The sequence below is a fragment of the Colossoma macropomum genome, unplaced genomic scaffold, assembly GCF_904425465.1.
Source record: "Colossoma macropomum unplaced genomic scaffold, Colossoma_macropomum, whole genome shotgun sequence".
Lineage (NCBI taxonomy): Eukaryota > Metazoa > Chordata > Actinopteri > Characiformes > Serrasalmidae > Colossoma > Colossoma macropomum.
In genome coordinates this window covers 27,416,287-27,435,840 of record NW_023494799.1, presented here as the reverse complement: position 1 = coordinate 27,435,840, position 19,554 = coordinate 27,416,287, and positions in this window count along the sequence as shown.

The window sequence follows — 19,554 nt, the reverse complement described above, 5'->3', positions numbered from 1 at the left end:
GGACTGAAGGTTATTCAGTTGTGCTTTTCTGCCTTGCCCTTTTCGCACTGAGATTTCCTTGAATTCCCTAAGCCCTTTGGTAATATTATGGAATACTCTGGAATACTTGCTGGCGCATTTTTGGTAAAGTGGTGAGCCTTGACTCCTTTGTGATAAGGGCCTTTTCTGGATACTCCTTTTATACCCAAACATGATCACCTGTTTAAGGTTGTTTTTAGCTTTGAACATTTCACAATGTTCATAATCTTAAACTGTACCATCTCAACTTCTTTGGAATGAGTTGCAGACATCTGTTTCAGAAAACAATGAACCGTAAATATGTTGTCTTAGGTAATGTTTTAATTTAAATACAGGTCAAAGTGTATTTAAAAGTCACTTTCTGTTTTTGTTTGCAATTATTTGTCTCAACTTTTTTTTTTTGTATGTTTCAGATCATACCTTTTCTGAAAATGCAAAACAATGTCACACGTACTGGGCAACGTATTTGTAATCTTTTCATGTGAGCAAGTTTTAAAGGCATTAAACACTTCAGCTGTCTGGTTCCCATCACCACCACTGTGAACAATTCTGACTCAGTAAATTTTTCTAGAACAGAGCATTTCACATCAAACCACTCACCTGAATGATTTAATTATGCAGAAATTTTGAAAAAACTGATGAACTGCTTTAAATAACCATTTTAATTTGTGTGCATGGTCCATGGAACCTCATGTTGTGGATGTGGAACCTCTATGTTGTGGTGTGTGGTGTTGGTGGGAACCCATGAGCAAAGCCAGTTAAGCGTTTAATTGACTCAGAGCCAATTTATACAGAATTACAAGGTACTGATATTATAGATAATCCAATTAATTATAAAAATATAGTTATTAATCTTTATGCATTAATAACATGTGTGTGTTATTTGTTGCATCATGTCTTCTCTATTTGAATTCAGATGTTTCTGAATGAAGTTAATAAACGATAACATTGCATTTACCTCAAAATGAGTGAGAGAAGCATGTCCCCAAAGGAACGCAGGATATTTGTTTTCCATTTGTTGTTTCCCTATTGACTCCCATTTGCATTAGCAGCCCTCCTACATACATATTGACTGTCCTATTAGAGTCAGCATATTTGACCTGATTAACTATTCAAATCACATTTTTCGCAGTGGTGTTTCACGTATCAGTCTCAGCAATTATAATATCCCAAAGCACAGCTGAGTGGCTTTTTCACATTGCTTAGCTCTTTAAAGTAACGTGTAAACATTTCACAATGCATAACTACAGTGTTCAGTGGGGAAGCTATAATCAGCACTAATACAGCAATCATGCTAAAAGTGTCAAATCGCAAATCTAGACTTTGAATCCAAATGCAGCTGCATAAAGCTTGGACGATTCCCATTGTATTGGCGAGTTGTAGAGCCTGCTGTGATAAATGAGCTATCCACGTATGGCTGTCAATAAAAAGCATATATGGGAAATAAACCGAACTTGTTCTCAATGGCATGTATCAGCGAAGATAAATCATAGTAACAGCCAATAATAAATGCATCATGCTTCTATGTTTTAAACCCTCTGGCAGGTGTATTGAATGGAAAACCTTGTGTGGGAGAAAATAGACCTTTATTGATCAGACACAAGTGCACGAAAAATCTACTGACATCCAGGAAAATGATCCTCTTCCACAATTCTTTATAGACTATCTGGCCCATAAATATAAATGATTTGACGTGTTTTGAATAGATGGTGTGATTATGGAGCTATTAGCCAAAATATACAAAAAAAATCAGTCTCAGTATGAAAGCTTAACAAACAGTCTAAATAATGGTGCCATATTTACATGATATTGGATACACTCGGATTCCCCTTTACTTGCAAGATACACAAACAGGGCCTACAGAGCGGACATTTTTATTTCCTCTGTCTATCCTGCCAGTACCACTTTGACAATTATTTCTTCCCTGCTCTCAAACACACTGCTGCATACAACTGAACTGATCGCAGCCAAAAGTCTGGTTCTGGCCCAATTTAAACATCCAGGTCCTGAGTTAAGCACTAGCTGTAGTGGTGTGGTCTCAAAATATTTTGTCTGTGGCCAGACAATTAAGGATTTAGGTGTGGCAGAGAGGAAGAATGTGGAAATTGGATCCACACAGAGGGCCCGGACCCACACCCTGTAGTCTTGGCTTCCTGTGAATGCCACACGCACCCATACGTACCAGCAAAGAGTCCGCATGGGTTCGCCTGCATTGTTTTTCGACTCTTTCTAGGCGCCCCGTGAGGTGCGGCGTGGGGCCGCGCACTAGCCCTGCTGCCTTCCCCTTCTTAACCTGCAGGACACCAATGGGAACCCATCTGTCAAAGCAGACGACGGCTGAGCTTTCCTGCTGGAGGATTTGGTTTAGTGCTCTTGCGGCGCCTCAGTGAGTTCCGTCTGTGTGCTGGAACGTGATAACGTGGCATTAAGTGTAAGCTCACGAGATGCGGTATGGTCTCGGGGTAGAACTTTGCTGGAGCGTACGGTCAAGTTTTTAAATGAGAGTTTCAGAAACAGCCGATGCCCTGATAACACTGGACAATATGGATCGTTGCAAACAGGAAGAAGTACAACGGGTTCAGCTGAACATGGTCCCCAAGGGTCACAGTGGCATCCTGCCTTCTAAAATCTCTGTCTGTGAACTCAGACCTGGTCTTAAGTAGTAACTTCTTCTGAAAAAAGTTCCAATGGGCACAACTTCCACTTTGTCCTTGTCTAGTGGGCATTAAATTATATTGTCCTTAATAGCCTATAAATGATTTTTTTTTTATCAAACATTGGGTATTTTTAGGCATAATCGTTGAGAATATTTGAATTTTATGAGCTTACATTGCCTGCATTATTTATAAACCTGCATTGTTAACAATGTTTGCATCTGACACCAAGAAAAAAAATACACAGCAAAATAAAACTTTGCCATTGTAGCTGCCCTGTTGGCATGTGCTTTTACTTAAGTGTTATAAACTCAGTTAATGCTAATATAAGCAAAGTCGTGCAAAATTTTGGACACCTCTGGTCAAATTATATTTTTGTTGATTTTCTGGGTGAAAATAATGAAAAAAAGTTTACACATCCTCTACAGAGAACACACTTCTGCACATTGTAATGCACAATTACTGTTTATTAGCTTAATTTAACATACTATAATTTGACATAACATAAAATGTGGCCTGTGCAAAAGTTACAGCACATTTAATATTTTCTATTTTTTTCCAATATGTTAAACTCAAATTAAAAGAAATTTTGCACTGAAACTTGCATATTTATGTTTTTTCCCTGTTTTTTGCATGTGACTGTAACTAAGCTAACTTAGGCCAACAAGTGTTTTCTATCAGTGAGGAACCTTCAGGACCTTCTAGGGCTTCAGAGAAGGCCCTATAATTTCTGGTGACAAAATTTCATGTCTGTAGTATTTCGTCAATTTCATTTCAATAAAATCATGATGTCAGTTGTATTTAACCCTATCAGACCAAGTGTGTTGTCAGTTGCCCCTGCTCAGAATTTGCCAATGGCCCCTTTAACCCATTTAAATCTGCTGCTTGAGGAGATACGGTGCGTGTATGTCCACACTGGCAACAGTGAAATGAATCAGTGTGTAGAATTTGAGCTTTCTGAATGTTACTGTGTGTTATCAATTATGAAATATTAATCTGTGTGCACCACCTTTAAGGTTATTCTTTACATGTATTGTTGTAATACTCTTCTCTCATTGTTAATTTTGGCTGGAAACGGAAGGGTTAAAATCCTAGAAGGCGCAATGAAACGTTATCCAATCAGGAATTTTTTTCTCAATGGTGTCTCAATAGATGCAGCCTAATGAGCTTTCTCATTGGTTAGGTCTTCAAGAGCTGGACTGAAGGCCTTACACATTAGATTAGCTACCAACATAATTAGGAACTGACGGTGGAATCAATCAATCAGGTTTTCATTTCCATTGGGTGGGACCAATTTTGTGACAAAATCTATCACTCTAGGCCATCTGGAAGTCCTAGACGATTGTGAATAGGAGTGGCAGCCGGACTATTAGGTTTCTGTCCGTTGTTACAATTGAAAAACAATGGCTGCAGCTTTATATTGGGGTTCTTTACTGAAGGGTCATTGTAAAATTGAAACGTACAAGGTAAATTATGTGTTAATGTCCCAGCTTCACATAAAGCATTGAGCATGTTTTTAGAAGCTTTAAAAGTTCGTATTTAATGTCTGTGCATCACTGTTAGCATAATCAATTGAAAAGTTGGGGGTACTTTTGCTAATTTTTTGACAGAATTTATAGCTCAAACTAAAGGCCTAGCTGTAATAGTCACAGTTTGCCACTATTCTCTAGCTACACTACAGCTTCAGCTTTAGAGGCAAGGTTTTCAAGGACATGTGTTACCTTGTAATTGAAAACTTTTGGGTTTCACAATTAGTTTTCATTCAAAATATTGTGGTGTTGGTGCAGAGTAAGACACAGGAGAGGCCATGATTCCAGCATAAGAAGTGCTTTTATTATATACCAGGGCAGAAAGGCACATAACAACATAGCGCAAATAGGAGGGAGGTCATTTCCAGCCACACAGGTAACACATACACACATTTTAAACTGACAGAACACAACATAAACAACAATAAACAGTCTGTTTTCCTGAGGCCACCTCCCATGAGCCTCTATGGCAGCACAAGCCAGTAGCGGGACCTTACATAGCCCACCCTTTAAAGGTCGAACATCCCAGGAAACCCACTAGAATAAGCCAAGTCCTTGGGCATGCACAGTCCTGGCTAGTACAAACGCTGTAGGGTGCTCTCAGCTGGAGGCCACATCCTTGCCACCGTGGCTCCTCCTATGCGTATTAGAACACACCACAGTGCGCCGCATCAAGTCCTGTGCAGCTGGGGTGACGGCAGCAACAATGGCACCAGCCGCCATTCACTTTCTCCACTGCCCGCTACCTTATTAACACTGGCGTCAGAGCTGCTAATGCACACTGGGGTTCCAACTCCACTGCTGGACAAAGCGTTACAGCTGTTTGATATTCTTCTCAGTATGGATATTGGTGTGCCCGTGATGGTGAGTGCAATAAGCCATCTGCTTTCCATGCTGCACTCAACCCACGGCCCGCGGCTTTTCCACACCAGACAACATTGGGGCGCAACATCCCACTTCTGACACCACTGTGGTGTCAGTGTACAGTAAGACATAGAAGAGGCCATGATTCCACTGTGAGAAGTGCTCTTTTTAAAACTACAGGGCAGAAAAGCACATGACAACACAGCACAATTAGCAGGGAGGTCATCGCCAACCCTACGTCTGTGTTTCACGGTAGACACTCAAACCAACTACCTAAGCCCACTGCACGACACAAAAGGTAACACGTACACACATTTTAAACTAACATAACACAACATAAATAACAATACATATGCCCTTTTCTGCAGGGCGCACCTCCCTAGAGCCTCAACAGCAGTGCGAGCCGATAGTGGGATGGTGCAGTATTAGCTAAATATTTGTACTTTTTAAAAAGTATAATCTAAACAAAATTAATGTGTTACACTTTGACCAGACTCTGCAGCCATGACAAGTATACATCATGGGCATCAAAATTCATCTAAAACAGATTCCATGCTTCAAAATAGCTTGAAGTTTGTCTTACATGCTTGTCTCTGAGTGCACAGTAATGGGAGAACAACTTCCTTCTTCGACCTCAGTGACTTCACTCTAGTTCTCGTGAACGCAACTTATCAAATCAAATCTCTTACAAATCACTGTTACAATGGGAAAATATTACTGATTTGGCAGGTGAAAGGAGAAAGAACAAATTGAGTCATCCCTCAAAATGTATGCAGCCTACTGACGTTCATGAAATAGGTATGGCTGTAATGGTGTCCTTTACCTTGACTTCTGCAGGTTCCGGCCTAGCCAGGTAGAGTGCTTAGCGTAGTTTCTTTTCACAATTTCTCTTTCTCATCAGGCCTCTATTGTTTCCAGTCAGCTCCACGCTGATCTATGAGAGCACTGTCCTGTCCTGAAGGAGACCATGTTCCTGTGTAGATGCAATACTTTAATTTCTACCACTTTGTGAAAAAGGAATTCATCAATCTCATTTAGAACAACTACAAACTCAAGTAGGTCTGAAAATACTGAACAGTTCTTTTGAATTAGCAATTAACTCTGTAACCTTCATGAACCTGTTGGTTTCCATGCTTAATTTGTAACATTAATTCATTAATTTTGTGGAGTTTTCCATGTCATTGCAGAAACACAAGCCTTAAAGTGTGGATGCACATGGTAACTTAGGCAAGTCATGTTAAATTGGTCATAAATGATAAAATTAGCAGCATCTGTCTAATTAAAAACATCTAATTAAAAGCATCTTGCTAACGTCAGATCAGTACAAATATTGTGTTTTGCTGATGGCTTAAAACCTAAATGTATTTATGCATTTACCCAGCATTTCTTACTGTACAAATGCATAATGAAAGCTTGTTTCAGACTTTTAACAGACTTGGACTTTAGACTAAATTCTTTTACTTTGAGTGACCTCATACCTTAATTATGTTTATCTTACTAAAACAAATGATCATAATAAAACACTAATAAAACAATCATAACACCGTTATGATCATCATATTGAAACTTAACTAAACGTGTCAGTGGTGACTGTTTCAGTGTGTTCAGAGTTTCATTATGTTCTGTTTGGTGAAAAACACTAGCCAGAACGTGACTAGCGAACACAGCTTTGTACACACATAAAATCACCTTGTTTTTCTTAAAACACAAAAAAGGTTTACTTAATTCCAGAAAACATGTTTTGGTAGTGACAGTTCTCAGAGTTACACACACATTTTCAGACGTTGGGACACATTTACTTCAAAACAATGGGATCTAATTGCTCACCACATGGCCATGAGGGGCAGGGATGTAGTCTCATTTCCTGCTCTGAAATGTAGGGTGTGGCTAAAATAAGGGTCATCAACTAAAATTCTTTGTGTTTCGGTAGTGACATGAAAATGTGGGACGGCATTTTTTGAATAAGGCCTTTTTATTTTAAAATTTAAAATTTAATCTAAATCTTCCAACTTTAAAAGAAATCAAAAAGGTCTTAAAAAAGAACTTTGGATTTGGACCAAATTTTTTAATACAAGTTGATGACTTAGGTTTAAATAAATCATAATCTCTCTTTCTCTCTCTCTATATATATATATACATACATAGTGTATGTAAAATATATATGTAAAATTGTATTGTATTTATTTATTTTACTGTAGGACCTCTTAAAAGAAATCTTAAATTAGCTTCTTTTATGGAATCGCTAGCTCAGGTTGTTTCCTATGCTCTGTGAGGGGACAGAAACGCCAACGCTGAATGAACTTTAACAGACAGACCTTGGTGGCTATGGATACTGGAAACTGGAGAGGAAATTAAGGAGGTGGTGGGGCATGGGATTTCCTGACATAACTGTATCAATACATTCAGCATGTTCTCCTTGCATGTTTTACTATCAGTCTGTGGGCCTCTTCTGGCCTGCCTAGCTCGTCCCACATAAAGCACGTCAGCATGTCTGTCCTCCACAGCTTGAAAAGATGTTCATGAGTCTTCCAAGAGGGAGAAGCCATCGCAGGGGTCCTGTCTCCACCCTTCAAAAAGTTCTCTGCACTTTTCCTTACCTGTGTCATCTAGGTACTCAGAATAATGCTCTAGTTCAGAGCATGATATTTTTTACAGTGAACACAACCTCAACCTTGTCTTGTGGGCATTGGGCTTTATATCATTAACTGATCTTGTCATTAAACTGATCTGGTCTATGATCTAACAGTTTTATATCATCGCTTGTTGAATGTTTAGAGGTTGTCAGAAGCATTTGCCAACCATTTTAGGACATGATCATTAAGAGAGGATTTTTTAGGAGCCCAATGTTTGTAACCCTAAATTGTGATACTGATGAAAATGTTACTGTCTGACATAAAACTACTTCACTGTATGTGGCCTAATGCATGTTTCTTTTACTTAATGCTATCAACTGTTGGTTCATGCAATATAGCTAGGCTAACATAGCAGCTGTTTTCTAGCTAATGCTAAAGCTACAGCCTCAAAGCTCAGAATTAGATTTGTAGGTAAAAGTAAAATGATCCTCCTCTGCAGTAAAATAAAGCTCTGCTGATCATTCTAACACAGTTTTAACAATAAATGGTCTTAAACGCTGGAGTTAATGTATAACTGCTAATTTACCCTTTAACCCTGAAGATTGGCGAGCAGACTGCCGGTCACCATAGCAACACAGACAAGAATCTCACTTAGCTAGTAGCTAATAAAAAAGCAAAGAGAAAGATTTTAGACGAACATCAGTGATTTGGAGACAAATTGACCTATTTGCGTTTATAAGCACTTCAGCTGGTTTCCTCAAATGTTTAATCTGCAACGAGAAACTGTCAAACAAAACAGTCACAAAGCTTCTCTTTTGCCAGTTTGAATTTTTCCGTTCCACCTTAAATGGTGCAGCAGTTGCATTCTGGTACCTCAGGCACCATTTAAGGTGGAACGGAAAAAAAGAACAAGAAGCTGGTGAATAAGAATCTGACTTCAGCCTCGTAAAAAGTCAAATGTTGAGAGATGTTTTACAGAAAAATATTCTACTTTTGCAGAAAAGTTTCCTGCCTGAGATGCAAGAAAAGTGGCTATAGCTGAGCTTAAAGCAGAGCAAAGTAAGTCTGTTTTTTCGTTTATATTTCTAGTCAACACTAGAACATTCGCAAGCACATTTTAAGACATATTTTCAGCCAAGATAGTAAAATGTTACTTCAATGAAACTGACATAAAAAGTTGTGTCTCCCAAGGTGATTTTATTTTTGTTGAAAGAACAAAAATTCTTAACATTTGGGTTGCCAACCCCTGGAATAAAAGAAAAAACACTAGGTACTCTTCTGTCCACAAAAAAACATATTAAAAATAAATTAAATTAAAATGTATCTTTACATTTGGTGTAACCTAAATGTCCATCACTACGTGGGTTGTTTTTAGAGTTGCCAAAGACCAACTTCATTACCTCTTCCAAGCACCCCAGACATTTTTTTAATCCAGTTGGGCTTCAAAATTTGTTGTATTTAAATGATCAGCTGAACATTTCTTCAAATCAGATTCCAGAAGCATAACAAGAAGATGTCACACGCACCAAAAACGTGCATGTACCTGTAGACCACTGCTCTAATCAAACAGAACTTTTAAACCACCTTAACTGTAATAGCAGTTTTCCCAACATTCACATATAGAAGTGATGTCAGAGCCGTGAGGAATGTGTCTTCTGGTTGAACTGCTGGGAAGGACGTTGAGTTGTTTTGGATCTTGGGAATTCAGTAAAAAATATAATCCTTTTGTTGACTGTTTTCTTGATTGTTGCAAACTGCACACTTGTTAACAAGAAATAAAAACCATACAAGTGCATCTTAAAGTCTGAGTGCCAGCACAGTAAGGGTTGCCAGATTTAAACAGTGAAATAAGAAAATAACTCTAACTCCTTTCCGGGATTGTACACTATGTTGAAAGACACTAAACAGTGGTTTACAGTAGTTTACAGTATACAGTAGAACTGTTCTGATGAAGTATTCCAGCAGCAAAAGCATGAGTCAAAAATTTTGAAAGATACAGACTTTTTTCTATTCTGCTTGTACCTTCTTAATAACAATGGCAGTTTATTTAAAATGAAATATTCAATATTTTGTGGCTTCATGTGTACACCACTCATCTTTGGCGATAATTTGAAGTCAGCTGAGGTTCAACTTTATGGAGAAACTGAAGACTTCACTGAGGACTGCTGCCTCAGCACAGAGAACTTGTGTTTTCTTCAGGAAATATCTGTGGAGCAGAAAGAGCCAGCTGCCATATTCACTGAGGATTAAGATCAGAGGTAGAGGGATGTGTCCTTGGAAGAACTTGAACTGAACGCATGAACTTTACAGTAACGCATTAGCAGGACATGCAAAAACAGTGATGCAATCGCTATTATGTACAAAAGAGCCATTCCTGGTATGTTTACGACAGATTTTGATCTGAAGCTTCTAAAATCACATTCCTTCTAGATTTAAATCACTCGTACAAACTGAAGATGATGCCTTAAACACATTCAGAGGTTACAGCTCTGTTTTTTACCACATTAATGAAATAAAAAGGGTCCATGCGTACAGGCTACAGTATCCAGCAGAATCTGTGGCAAACATGTACACGTGGTTTTAGGGCAGGAAACATTCTGTAGTTTATTAACTTCTCTCCCCCCCCCTAAAATAGAGAAGGACCAATTAATCCACACTGGCCTGTGGCTTGAGAAAAAGTGCACATGCCACAGTTTGCAGTACTTGGCATGGCTGCGCTCCATACCTCCCCACTTTTCCAACCAGTGCAGAGGGGAGAGAAAGGAAAGAAAAACGAAAAGCGTGAGGCCCGGTGAGAAACTCCAGATTCAGTCGCGCTGACCACACAGGGATTGGGGGATTACGTCTCGATTACCATGTTTCAAACATCATCTCGCGGTGGAGGAATACATTAATCAGAAGTGAGAAACGCCACATTCAAAGGATGAACCAGAATTACAAGCCTGGATGAATTTCTCTCAAAATAAAGGTTGTCGATGTAAAGACCGGTTTAAATACGGAGAACATGTGTTCTTTCGGTGTAGTCTTGCTGAAGAAGAACGTAAGCTTTACTATTCCAGTGTTATGAGGTCCTAATTGCTCCAACTCTGGAAAAGGAGCAAAAAGTACGAATAAAAACTCTTAAACAAAGGTTCCTAAAAAGCTCTTGGCTGGGACTTACAGTCCTAAGAAAAACCTTTAATTGATAACAGAAACTTGATATTATGTGGAGGTTCAACTGAAATAAGTTCTTCATACTCACCTATATCAGTTGCAAAAATCATTCTCTAAAGTACCATCCACTGAAAGGTTCTTTAGGAAACCAAGAGTGGTTCTTCTATGGCACTGCACCAAAGAACCCTTTTTGGTACCTTTATTTTTTAGATAATAGTGCTTTAGTTAAGACATCTTAATCTGCTTGGTTGAGACATGTTATTAAAGGTTACATTAATCCTGACCTATAAAACAAACCACAGAAATAACCCCAGGTTGTGTTAATCCCGAGCTGCAAGACAAATTGTAGAAATAACCCCAGGTTCTATTAATCCCAAATAATAAAACAAGATGTGGAAATAACCCCAGGTTATATTAATCCAGGGCTATAAAACAAACTGTAGAAAGAAACCCAGGTTATGTTAATCCCAAGGTACAAGACAAACCTTAGAAATAAACCTTGGTTATGTTAATCCCAAACTGCAAGACAAACTGTAGAAATAACCCCAAGTTGTATGGATCCCGAGCTGCAAAACAAAACATAAAAATAAACCCAGGTTATGTTAATCCCGATCTGCAGGACAAACCGTAGAAATAATCCCAGGTTATATTAATCCTGATCTGCAAGACAAACCGTAGAAATACCCCCAGGTTATGTTAATCCTGAGCCGCATGACAAACCGCAGAAATAACCCCAGGTTTTGTTAATCCCGATCTGCAAGACAAACTGTAGAAATAATCCCGGGTTATGTTAATCCCAACATGCAAGACAAACTGTACAAATAACCCCAGGTTATGTTTATCCCAAGCTGCAAGACAAACCGTAGAAATAACCCCAGGTTCTATTAATCCCGAGCTGCAACACAAACCGTAGAAATAACCCCTGGTTATATTAATCCCAAACTATAAAACAAGCTGTAGAAATAACCTCAGGTTATATTAATCCTGTGTTGTAAAACAGCTGTACAAACTTTTTTTAAACAGTAACTTTATCATTCCACTGACCGCCGGTTGCTAAGTAACATTGACCCTAAGCGAGCTTTTCAACTGGCAATTTTGATGGTGGAACAACTTACCAAGTATGAATTAACCAGAAATGATCAACAACAATAAGGCAATTTAGAAGATTTAGAAGATGCTTTACAGAATGGCTGGAACAAAACGACATACAGGTTAATATGCCAATGAAAAACTTGAGCTTAATCTGATCTTGTGATATTGTTTTATGGCTCTATCCAGACAGCAAGGGGGTACTACTTTTTTGGAGGCAATATTTGGGGCTTTTTGCTTTACTTTATTCTTTATTTGGCAGAACAGTAAAAAAAACATCGAACACTCGAGGTGGGTTGTGAATAACATTACAGCTGTAATAATCTATGTTATGTAAGCGAATCACAGCCACAATGTTATTCATGATAACACACAGCCTCTCATGTTCTACTGTTTAACATTGTCATTTTCGTACCTAGTAGGTTAGTGTAGCTAAACATGTTTAAGTTTGTGAACGAAAGCGTGAATTTTTCTTGTAAAACATCGGAGTTTAAAATGGTTTAAAACACGGCCAGCCCAATGAGTCACGCAGCATTTCCCTCCTAGCAACCAAGGAGGAACTGTGGTAAATAGGAAACAGTGAGCAAAAAATCGAGTGAGGACAAAAATCCTCCCACCTCTCTTTTCTACAATTCTCTCAGCTTCAGGAAGAGATAGAAAGCCCAGGAACAGGTTTGATCGATGTCATGGTGTGCAGAGAGGAAGAAACAACATGGAAGGGTGCAGAGGGCCTGGCTATTTTTGCGCCATCAGACGGAAATGGGACGCGGCCCAGAGAGGAAGCAGATAGGCCGAAGCGTGTCACATAGCAACCTTAAGCAGGAAAGAAGCTAGAACCGTTCTCTGTAGACATCTGTTGGAGGCGAGAAACAAAAGGTGTACACTCCCTGATGCAAGCATGCACGACCAAAACAAAACACAGCAAAACTTCTCAGATATTAGTGGGAATTTGGAGGGAATCAAGAAAATTAGAACGGTCCTGAAACTGAAATGTGTTAAGAGCTATACTTGATCAAATAACAAATCCATAGTTCATGAATGTGTGTCACCACAGGAGTATATGGACCAATGCAACCTAACAAGCTAGTGATTCTGTCCTCCACGGTTTTTCACACGTTGCACACCCTTGTGAAAATGAAGCATACGTAAGTACATCAATAACATACTTGAAGTACATAGAGAAAACTACAAGTTATTACCAATTTTTATTACATGTATTTTAAGAAAATACACCTTTAATACACTTTTCTGTATTGTTTGAAAAATATATTTTAAAGTAACATATTTCAAAAGGCTGTAAAGAAAATACATGTCAATAAATGTACCTCTTGAAATACTGAAGCACATGCAAACCTGTTAACCCACAGTCTTATGATTCAGCTATTAGGAGAGTGAGAAGTGTGGGCCCACATTTGACCCTTATTTAAAGGGTTTTAAATAATGTCTAATTAATTGTATACAATGTGTGTTATTTAGAAGCGTATTCTAAAGCAACTCTATTTACAGTATGTATTGGTATATTTTAGTTGCATTTTAGTTGCAACATAAACTAACTAGCAAGGAACTATGTGTATGTACACCCAAGAGTATACATTCAAAATATGGTTCATGTGAATTGCTTAAATAAGTCGTTCCAATTTAGAACAGAAAAGCACTAGAGCTGGCTCTAGCCTTTTGGGGGGCCCTAAGCAGGGTCCTTTGGTGGTCCCCGTCCTACTAGCTAATGTATTTTAAAATTAGTGGCTAACTAACAACAAAGACTACCATATGTTCTCTAAATTATATACATTTATAACAGGTTTATTGTGTATGGCTGATGATTGGATGCTTGTTTGGGGTTCTAATGAGTTACATTAGTTTAAATTACAGATCACCTTCTCAGCATTATGCAGTATGTCTTGCTTACCCAGCTAACTTTAAGCCTAGTTGGCTCTAACCCTGGTGCCAGTGGCAACAGCGATGCTGTTTTCGCTGTTACAAATGTTTTACTTTCTACATATTTAGGTAGTATGAATTCTTTTTACTCCTCCTCATGTTTCACATGATTGGTTATTTGTCATAAATGTCACACTTCCATGTGCATGTCTGCCTGAGTATCTAAACCTAGATGAACAAAGAAAGTCATTAACCACTGTTGTAAAACAAGTTAACTGCATTACTGCGTTACTTTTTTCACCTCACTCAAGCATCTTAGACAACATGATGGTGCATCAAAAACCCAGAAGTTATTAGGGGGTGCTCCGATCACCACAGGGCCTTAAGCAGCAGCTTATGTGACTTATTAGGTAGAGCCTGCACCAGTCACTACTCTACTGTGCAATAGTCTTAGGCACTTAAGGAAATTGTTTAAAATAATTTGTCACAGCAGTTTGTTTCTACCTGTAAAAACACAATACAATGCTACAATAAATGTAGACAAGCAGTAATGCAGTACAAAATGAACAAGAATTAATTGTTTTCAAAAAAAGGTAATTGATATCTTGTGAGCTGGTTATAAGAACAAAGTCTGGTTTTCAGATTTCTCCTCAATGCCCCTAGTCATCATACTAAGATATTAAATTCTGTCAACAGCACACCTGATTTAACAAAAAGTACTGATTGAGCCAAAGCAGGTATTGGATGATACCTTAATAGTACTAACTACAATTAGTTTTTTGAGGCGAGGTTTAGAAATGGTTAAATGAACACAGTGACATACAAAGTCACTACTTATTGTACTGATGTTATTTGTATTTTCTAATTTTTGGGGTTTCTGACCAAATAAACACCTACTGCCCAGATAACACCCAGTGTGCAGTGGCACACAAAAAGCTGGACAAGCTTTATAGAACACTGTCAAAGATCTCATTCAACCTAAAGAGCTCCGAAAAAGATTTATGAACACAAAAAAGATATTTAGAGTTGTTATTCATTTAAAATGATTTTTATTTTGTTTGATTCTGCATGTATGTGAAAGTTTGCAGTTTTAGGAAAGACAAAATTGTTTTGTTTCGCAATCGTGTTGATTAGCTTGGTGGAAAAATTATCATCTTGTTTAAAAATCTGCCTAGTTCCAGTTAGCTCCCACTACATAGTCCAGCTAAGTAGCATAGCATTTTAAACTGGACACCTAACGTTATGTAGCAGATCTAAATGCCAACTATTCATTAGGTTGAAAGGGATTTGTTCTTCAAGTTGCAATGGAAGCAATGGAAGAACGCACTCCCATCCTCAGAAACGCTCTCCTCTTTTTAAAATTACCAGCTTTTAAATGGAAAAGATGATAAGCTAAACGCATTGCCCCAAACTCTCTCATTTACCATGACTGCTTATGAATGATAAAAGCGGTTTAAAAATAAATTTCAATGTAGGTGGTATTTATACATATATGCTTTACTCAGAGGAAGTAAATCTTCCAGCTGACATCTACAGTGGAGATCTCCTAAAAATACTGCTGTACTTTATCCCAACTCTGCACCCCAGACAGAGGGCTGCCCGTGTGGTCTCACCTTAATCGTTTTCAGTTAATATCACAGCTGGACCATTCGCTTCAGGAGGAGAAAGTAAAAAACACCAAAAGTTATGTCACTTAAAAGAAGAAAGTTGCTGCCATTGTCATTTAGAAATGACAGTCCAGCACTGGGATCTCTTTCAGCAGCATCAATGTGCAAAGTTGTAGCTTCATAAACATTGTTGGGTGCTTTATTTAAGTGTCAGCCTCTACGTCGAACAATCCCCCTGGCCTCTTAGGTTTTTGGACTATATCATAAGTGGCGGCTGACCGCAGTGTTTGGACGGGGCGGTCGGCTGCCCATCCTGCTCCCACATTTCATAGACCACAGCGAGGAAGGCGCTTGTTCAACATGTTTCCCTTCATGCTGCCCCACCTCGTCTATACCTCCCAAGTGCTGAGCGCTTTCAGCACGAGATGACATCACATGATTTAACGGACCTGGCCGGCTGATTGCAAACATACGGCCCAGTCCGCCTTTAAAGGGTAGGTTCGCTGTTTCTCAGCCCAGACCTTGTTAAAATCATTGCTTGCCATCATTTATAATCGCACACAGCACAACCTCATTGATAGCTTTAGTGCTGAAAAATGTAGCCGTTCCTCTGCAGCTTTTCACTGGGCTTAGTCTCAATCCAAAGGGCCAATCGGTTAAGCCTCCCAAAATCCCAATAAAGCTTGTTTTTGGGAATGGGAGCAACAACGGGAAACTCGCAGAAATGTCTTCATGTAGTTTATCTTGATTCAGAGCATGTTTTGAAAAACAGTGATCTCAAATTTGATTTTTGAAAAACAAGAAAAACCCGAGGTTCATGAGTTCCTATTTCCAGTCAATAGAACAACTTTGCAGAAATGTAAAATAAAATTGGACTCCCCCTCATGTATTGCACAGTAGGCAGTGGTTATTTTATTTTCATGATATAGATAGAGCTCTCTACTGCTAGAATACACAATGCTAGGGCTACAACAATCCAAATACGGGAAAACTTGGCTGGTAACATTAGTGAACTGCTTAATGTGCTTAAAGTGTTTGAAAATGGTAAATAAGGGATATAGAGTAACCATACTGTAATTCATGGTAGGACAGGACAGCAGATTTATCTCTTTATGTCATCAATATGTTTACTCCAAAATATATATATATATATATATATATATATATATATATATGTTGGTATGTTGGTGGGGTATGTATTGATGTGAGTGTATCTATATATGTATGGATGTATACATTTACTTATCTTTGATTTATGGTGTTTATCTGTTTTTTTGTGTTAACTCTGTTGTGTCGGTTTTCCAACTGAGGATGGATGGATGGGAGGGAGGGAGGTAGTTTGGGGTGGTGGGAGCATTTATTTGTATTTATATCTGTGTTATTATTGTACATCTTGTTTTTTGTTTGGTATTTAAAATAAAAAATAAAAAAAAGACATTTAAAATAAAAGTCTGCAGGTGTCTCTAGAGCAATTATCCCAATTAACTGGTGTCTTCCAATGAAAGTAATAAGAAACTTTTGTATTAGGCAATAATGTTGCATGTTGCAGTGAATTATGGGGCTTGACATTCAGCAAATCTGCAAGTATTTGGGTCATATTAAGAACACCTGCAAGTATTTTACCATTCTTATTATTTTTATGGAAATTTATCTTGGACAGTGGAAGATGATGACAAGTGGGTCGACAAGAACGCAGGAACACACATAAATGCATGTTGAGAAACTCCTAATTAAACTTTTTTTTCACACCTGAAAGTCCAAACCAAGGTTCATGTTTTTGTTACATTGTATAAATTTGATCCGGTTAGTTTTGGTTTCATATTGCAATTTAGCGAACACGTCAAAGAACTTTGCATGACACACCTACGTTTTGTTGTTATCACCTACATGGGCTGCAACTCTTTATACTTCACAATGATTGGGCATGCGTTGGACATGTCTATTGTAGGTATATTATAGACAATGGTCTACTAATGCGATTGCGTTCTCCATAGGCAGGTAGGATATAGAACATGCAATGTTTTAAAGGTGCAGTGTGTAAGATTTAGTGGCTGACTAAATACCCCTCCCTCACCCCTCCCTTTCCAAGTGTGTAGCAGATCCTATGGTGGTTGTCATGTATGTGTTTCTTTAATGACGAGGATTCACCCTCCCTTGCTTTTTCTTGTGATACACAATAGGTTTGGTCCTCCATTTGTCAAAATTTGAGTTCTTAAACTGGTTAGCCAGCCACTGATTCTTCCTCTTTCTACGTCTTCCAACCGGTGCTATAGCGCCACGAAATTCAAGCTGCCACTTCAACGTAAAAATGCAAAGGCACTCTCTAGAGCCAGTGTTTGGTTTGTTCTTTCTGGGCTACTGTAGAAACATGTTGACGCAACATGGCAGCCTCTGCTGGAACAGGACCCACTCCGTGTGTAAATATAAAGGGCTCATTTGAAGCTAATAAAAACACAAAGATTCATAGTTACAGGTGATTATACACCAATGAAGACATGGTTTTGTGTACTATATTCCATTTCTACCTATAGATATCCCTACATCTTTTGAGATTTGTGCAGTGATTGAAATGCGCATTTTCAGCAAAACCAGTTTATTGCGGAATTTATATTAGATAATGACTCTGGTATGAATAAATTTACTCTGAATAAAACAGCGCATTAAATGTCCTTGATTCAACTGTGTACATCATTTCCATATGAATGAAAATATATTACATCAATGTGATTTTGGCTTTCAGTTTACTTGCTTATGGCAATAATTCCCATTAATGTAATATATGTGATCCATGTGGAAGCGATGTAAACATTTAAATCAGGTGAATTCAGTACAATATTTTTTCCTGTAGTTAATCGTGACTATTAGAGCTAGGCCTTCAGTTTGGGCCATAAATGTCAAAACTTCAATGAAAAAAACAATGAAAAAAATACCTCTATGGCAATGCCAATCATTGCTAGCCACCCTATTGGATTCTAGTAGTATGTTAGCGCTAAGCACTTTTTGCCAGTTTTGAAGCTTGTACACAACATTCTATGATTTATTTGAAGCTTACAACACACAGTTTTACACTGACTCTTTCAGAAAGGAGCCCCTGGCATAGAGCTTCTGCTATTTTTCACTTCCAAAAATGGACTGAAACCTGGTTAGACTACAGCTTGTATTCAGTCAGTGACATTTCTAGGACTTCCAGAAGGCCTAGAGTGACATTTTTTCTAATGACACTGACCTCACCCATACAAATCACAATATGATTGGTTGAGTCTGCTGTCAGTTCCTAATTATGTCAATGGTTAATCTGACATATTAGGCCTTCAGCCCAGCTCCTGAAAGCCTAACCAATGGGACAGCTAGTTTAGCAGTATCTACCTAGATACCACAGAGGAAAAAGTCCTGATTGGATCATTTTCAGTTGGGTGTTTCAAGAATTTAAATCTCCCTAGAACCTCTTAGTGCATCTACCATCTACACTCTTAAAAAGATGGTTCTTCAAGGGTTCTTTAGTAAACAAAACAGTTCTTTATAGAACCATAAACACTCAAAGAACCCTTTGCATGACTGAAGGGTTTTTCACATCATGAAATGGTTCTTCAGATTAAGAATGTGCTGCAGAAAAGGGTTCTATATTGCACCCAAAAGGGTTCTTCTATTGTTGTGATGTCAAGCTTGTAAAAATAGAAGAATGCCTTTTGGTGCTCTATAGAACCCATTTTTGGTTCTATATAGAACCACTTTCTTTACTAAACAACCTTTAAAGAGCCATCTTTTTTAAGAGTGCAGAGATGCTAAATCTAGTGCACAATTATAAAAGATGGTGCTTCAAGGGTTATTTATTAAAGAAAATGGTTCTATGTAGAACCATGAACACTCACATAACCTTTTGCATGATTAAAGGGTTCTTTGCATCATGGAAGTGTTCTCCAGACTGATGGAGAATGTGCTGTAGATGGTTCTATATAGAACCTTTTTGAAAAGGGTTCTATATAGCACCCAAAAGGGTTCTTCTATTGTTGTGATGTCAAGCTTGTAACAATAGAAGAACCCTTTTGGGCGCTATATAGAACCCTTTTCAAAAAGGTTCTATATAGAACCGTCCATAACACATTCATGCAAATTTTCCATCAATCCAAAGAACGCTTTCATGATTCAAAGAACCATTTAAACATGCAAAAGGTTCTTTGAGTGTTCATGGTTC